Source organism: Callithrix jacchus, chromosome 12 (assembly GCF_049354715.1).
Source record: "Callithrix jacchus isolate 240 chromosome 12, calJac240_pri, whole genome shotgun sequence".
In the NCBI taxonomy this organism is placed as follows: Eukaryota; Metazoa; Chordata; class Mammalia; order Primates; family Cebidae; genus Callithrix; species Callithrix jacchus.
The window spans coordinates 86,701,742-86,708,332 of record NC_133513.1 but is presented as its reverse complement, the minus strand read 5'-3'; positions in this window follow the sequence as shown (position 1 = coordinate 86,708,332).

Sequence of the window (6,591 nt, the reverse complement as noted above, 5' to 3'; positions counted from 1 at the left end):
TTGGTGCCACGTTCTAAGTACCTGACATAAATTCACTCATTTGATTTCCATAACGAACCTATAAAATAAATACTGTTATAACTCCTATTTACACAATAGGAAACTGAAGCACAGAAGGAGAATTTAGTTGGTCCAAATGTCGTGACCAGTTGTGCTAGAACCCAGGCCATTCTGACCCTGGAGTCCCTATTCTTGACCCTTACACTAATGAAGGTGAACGTAACAAGAGTTACAGCAGAGAGTTAAAGATCACATCAGAACACTGGAAATGTTATACTGTTGATCTTTAAAAGAGATGAATAGACAATTTTAATTTGATTTTTGTTTTTTTTTTTAAAAACAAATTTAGTTATGTAATAGCTACTACTGGCAGTGTGAGTCCTCCAAGTTTGTTTGTCTGTTTCAAAATTATTTTGCCTAATCTGGGTCCCTTGTATTTCCATCTGAATTTTAGGATCTGTTTGTCAGTTTCTACAAAAAAAAAGAAAAGGCAGCCGGGATTTTGATAGGGATTGTGTGGAATCTGTAAGTCAATTAGAATCACTTTTGATTGTAGATCAAGGAACACGGGAAAAAATTAAAAGATGTAAAAAGTGAGTTTCTCCCTCATTGTCCTTTACTGTTCACTTCCCTGATCCAGACACAACCACTTGGGTGTCCTTTCAGGATTGTTACATGCATATGCAAGAATTTGGTACCTTCTCACTTTTAAAAACATGTTGATCACCTGTATGTTACATGTTATGTTATATGTTTTATGTTATATGTTGTGCTCCATTATAAAGCCATGCCATTATTTACTTATCCAGCCCTTTGTTAATAGACAACTAAGTTGTTTCTAACCTTTCCCTATTAAAAAAAAGTTGCAATAAATAGCCCTGTACCCGTAACTTTCACTCACGCATGAATATTATTTCTATGGGATAAATTTCTAGAAGTCAAACTTCTGGGTCAAGACTCTTTAAAAGGTTTAAATTTAAAAACTGCCAAATTGACTATAACATGGGTTGTAACAATTTACAGTTCCACTGGCAAGGTATGTGAGTTCTTGTTTTCCCACCCCTTCACCAACAAACTGCCATGCAAACTTCTTGAGGCTGTTCCGACATGGGACTGTAGGATTTCCCTTCAGGGTGTGTCATTTACTTTGGCGGCCTGCCTCCTTTGGGGGAGGTTTGCAGGCTGGGGTCTCCTCTCTAGGGACCTTCCCATATCTATTTAGGCTTCAGTGTATTTGGCATACTTTCTCTATGTATTTAAGAGCTAGCTGAGGGCCAGGCATGGTGGCTCACACCTGTAATGCCAGCACTTTGAGAGGCTGAGGTGGGCAGATCGCTTGAGCCCAGGAGTTTGAGACCAGCCTGAGCCACATGGCGAAACCCAGTCTTTACAAAAAAAATACAAACAAACAAACAACAGCAACAACAACAACAACAACAAACTAGCAGGGTGTGGTGGTACATGACTATAGTCCCAGTTACTCAGGAGACTGAGGGGGAAGAATTACCTGACCCAGAAAGTCAAGGCTGCAGTAAGCCATGATAGTGGCACTGCACTCCAGCCTGGATGACAGAGTGAGACCCTCTTTCAAAAAAAAAAAAAAAAAGAGGGAGAGAGAGAGATCTGAAGCCAACCTTAATTTATTTCTTTTAGATGATGTGATCATTTTCCTGGGTATCCAAAGAACTGTCTAGTTTTCTTTGAGGTCTGATATATAAGAGCCACTCTTGCACAGTGGATAAAGGAAAGAGACATACTCTACCTATATAAAAACTGCAAAACTTTTGGACAAAAATATGAGAAAATTGGCAAATTTCGCTTTAACCATATAACCTGTATAACCATAAGCATTATTAACAAAGTTTTAAAAAAATCCAAAATCAAGAGAAGAAAGTTGCAACATGCCTAACAGACAAATAATCAGTATCCTTAAATAATTGAAGTAGGAAAAATAGAAAATAGGCAAATTATATAAACATATGAAAGCATGTTTAACTTCATTTATACTCTAGGAATTACAAATTAAAAATTCTTCAATGAGATGGCTTTTTACATCATCTACTTAGCCCCACCAAAAAATTTCAAGTCTGGTGAGAACAAATGCTAGAGTTAGAAAATATGGGAATTAGCATACTGTTGGTGGGAGTGTAAATTGGCAAACCACTTTGAAGAACAGTTAGGCTGAAGATATTCTTATACTACAAACTCCAGTTCCACTTCTACATATTCAGTTTCTACACATATGAATAAAGAGATGTACTATAAGTCCTTTGCAGCTTTGTTGGTAATTGCCAAAAGAAAAACCAACAGATTGATGCAAGCCTGACTGTCCATCTATTGAGGAATGAATTAATATTTGTTTTTGTTTACTCATGTGATAGAATACAATAAAATTGCATTTTAAGTAGATGAATTAGATGTATAAGTATTAACATGGATATATTTCAAAAATATAATGTTGAGTGAAAAAGAAAAGTTGCAGAATAATATGCACAGTATATTTCCATTGCTATATATTTTAATTAATTAGTTAATTAATTACATTATTTTTAGAGACAGGGTCTCTCTGTTACCCAGGCTGGAGTGCAATGCATAGCTCACTGCAGCTTCTAACTCCTGGGCTCAAGTGATCCTCCTGCCTCAACCTCTCAAATAGCTAGGACTAAGGTCATGCACCACCACACCTAGCTAATTTTTAAAGTTTTTGTAAAGACAGGTCTTGCTATGTTGCCCAGACTGGTCTTGAACTTGTAGGCTCAAGCAGTCCTCCCTTCTTGGCCTCTCAAAGCACTGGATGACAGGTGTGAGCCACTATGCCTGGCGTCTTGTGGCTTGAAAACAAAATAATATTTTATCTGGTTCATGGGTACATATGAAATATAAGTGTAAAAACATGAATGGTATGTGTGCTCATAAGCTTCCTGAAATCATGTCCACACAAAAACTCACACATAGATATTTATACATCAAAAATTATGTTCAAATAATAAAAAATTATGTCCATTATAAATTATAGATATTTATAGCAGCTTTATTCATAATTGTCAAAACTTGGAAGCAACCAAAATGTCCTTCAGTAGGTGAATGGATAAATATACAATGGCACATTCACACGATGAAATATTAGTCAGTGCTAAAAAGAAAGTAACTATCAAGCCATGAAAAGACATGGAGGAACCTTAAATGCACATTACTAAGTGAAAGAAGCCAGTCTGGAAGGCTACATACTGTATGATCCAAACCATATGCCATTCTCGAAAAGGCAAAACTATGAAGACAGCAAGATGATCAGTGATTGCCAGGGGGTTGGGGAAAGAAGGGTTAATAGGCAGAACACAAATGATTTTTAGGGCAGTGAAAATACTCTGTAAGATACTATAATAGTGGATACATGTCATTATATACTTCTCAAAACCCATAGAATGTACAGCACCAAGAGTGAACCCTAATGTAAACTATGGACTTTGGGTGATAATGATATATGAATATAGGTTCATTGTGTACCACTCTGGTGGGGGGTATTTTGTTTTTTAGAGATGGGGTCTCACTCTATTGCTGTGGCCCTATCATAGGTCACTGCAGCGTCAAACACCTGTGCTCAAGTGATCCTCCTGCCTTAGCCTCCAGAGCCATGGTGGGGGATGTTGATAGTGAAGGAGGTTATACATGCTTGGGAGCAGGCAGTTTATGAGAAACCTCCGTACCTTCTGCTCAATTCTGCTATAAACCTAAGACCACTCTATTTTACACTTTTTAAAAGATAAAGTTTATTTTAAAATATCTGAAGCACATATGCTAGTTATTTATTAATTCTGAGAGTTAGGTACATAGTGTCCACTACTTTCTGTATTTTGCTATTTGTTTGAAAATTTGCACAATTCTACAAAAACAAAAAACTTATGATATGATCACAAGAATAAACTGAAAAAAAAATCAAAAAGCTGGATTTTAAAATGATCCAAACACACACAGAACTGGATGTATAATACACATGGATATAACGCATGATAAAATAGGACAATGCAACTGCAAAGGGACAGATTATTAAACAATGCCACTGGGAAACTGGCTAGTTATTTGAAAAAATATCAAGTCAGAACTTCACCTTATACACATCTACCTTAAATAAATTATATTAAATTAAAGAATGAATAACTAAATGTCAAAATCATTCACATAAGAGAGTAAAATAAAATGAAGGTGAATATTTATTTATTTATTTATTTGAGACAGAGTTTTGCTCTTGTTGCCCAGGCTGGAGGGCAATGGTGTGATCTCAGCTCACTGCAACCTCTACCTCTTGGGTTCAAATGATTCTCCTGCCTCAGCCTCCCAAGGAGCTGGTATTACAAGCATGCATCACCACCCCTGGCTAATTTTGTATTTTTAGTAGTTACGGGGTTTCTCCATGTTGGTCCTGACCTCAGGTGATCCACCCATCTCAGCCTCCCAAAATGCTGGGATTACAGGCATGAGACACCGTGCCCAGCTGAAGGTGAATATTTAACTTGTCTAATAGTGGGGAAGGGCTTTTTGAGTCTAAAAGCAATAGAAAGAATTTTAAATTTTAAAAAATACATAAATATTTAAAACCTCTGCATATTAAGGCATCAAACAATTAAAAATACAGAAACCAAACTGCGTAATGAGTGAATTATGATTTTTATAGTCTGAAAATAAAAGCAAAACTGAAACCATGCAACAAAACCTTAAAATGTCCCCCAGTTAGCCGTATCCTGTCTTCTCACCCAATTAATGTCACTGCACAATGTCTCCTAATCACCAGACTTAAAGTTTCTAGGAACCTTTGACTGTTCAAAATCCTTCTCTTCATCCCCATCAATAAACTGGCAAAAATACTTCCAACTGTGTGTACTGAATATGCATTATGTGTCAAGCTCTGTGTCAGGTGCTTTAGGTGCTCTTTCATTTAGTCCTTGGCTCTATCAGACTGGCATTACCTTTTCTTCACAGATAAGAAATCTAAAGTTCAGAGATAGGAAGTAGTTTTTCTTTTATTCTTATTTTTTGAGACAGGGTCTTACTCTGAGGCCCAGGCTGGAGTGCAGTGTTGTGATCACAGTTCGCTGCAGCCTCAACCTCCTGAACTCAAGTGACCCTCCCACCTAAGCCTCCTAAATACCTGGGACTATGCCTGGCTATTTTTGTTTATTTGTTTTTGGTAGAGATGCTCCACCGGGCCTGACTCATTTTTAAATTTTTAGTAGAGATAGGGTCCCACACTGTTGCAGCCCAGGCTGGTCCCAAACTCCTGAGCTCAAGAGATCCTCCCATGTTGGCCTCCCAAAATGCTGGGATTACAGGCATGAGCCACCACATCCAGCCAGGACATACTTTTACCAAGATTATCGAATTCACCTGTGAGATACAGCCCATTCGTAGACTGTGAGATCAATTTAGTGTACATAGCTAGGGTAAAAACTGTTTCATTCACCTTTGATTCAGGGGTGTGTGTGCATATGTGTGTGGGGGCTGGGGCATGTGTCCTGGGACACAATGTAAAACATTTTTCTTAGTGTGTGTCATGTTCAAAAAAGTTTGAACGCCATTGCCTCACTTAGTATGATGTGTAATGAGAATTCACACCTAGCCCGTGGGTCTCTAGCATCCATAGCCCAGCACTTTCACCACTTGCTGTTCTCCAGGCTCCCCACCCCTTCCCCTTCTTATCTTTCCTGGCTTATTCTCCACTTCTATCACTCAGCCATGCACTACCTTCTTTATACATTTTCTCAGGGTGTTCTGCAATCAAGCCTCAGATCAGACTGTTTCTGCCATTTGTAATCTGTCACATCTACCAAATAAGTGACCTCCGTAAAGTCACTGCATCGTCTTTTACCTGAACCACAACTCACGTTTTTCCATTTTGATTTTCAAGAAGGAGGATCCCACTCTTATAATTAGGATTTGTAAAGTTCATGCTTTATGTTTTATGTTTCATTATAGTCTTGTGGAAAACTAGGGACCCTTAGATGCTTTAAGGTCACCATGATGCCACTGAGCCAACCTGAGCTGAAGTACCAGGATAGGCAGCAGTGGTGGCTCACATTTAGTTATTATGTGCCAGGCCTTGGACATCAACTCACTGAACCACTGAATCATTAGCCCCATTTTACAGATGAAAAGGTAGAGCCTTAGAGGATGTCATTTGCCCAAGTTTGAATAGCTGCTAAGTAGAAGATATTTTCAAAGCTATGCTGTGTTTTTCTGGAACTTGCATGGTTAACCTCTATTACCATACTGCCTTTGGCTAATTTGTCTGAGAAACATTCTGAATGTTTAGTTTTCAAGCTCATAAAATGGGATAGGGAAAGCTCAGAAGCGGGGAAGCTGTTCACATGAGTAGTCCCTGAAAAAAAAGCTGCTTCGGAAGGATTGACATGAACTCAGAGCTGGGATTTACCTGAGCTGTGGGGCAGCAACACAGCTAGGGTGGAGAACGACACCTGTTCCTGAAAGATCCAAGGCCATTGCTGTAAAAGTGGTCCTGATGGCCAATTACAAAGTTGAAGACAAGAACCAAAATGGAAGAGTGAGCAGCCAGGAGAAGGGGCTTTAGAACTAAGGTAG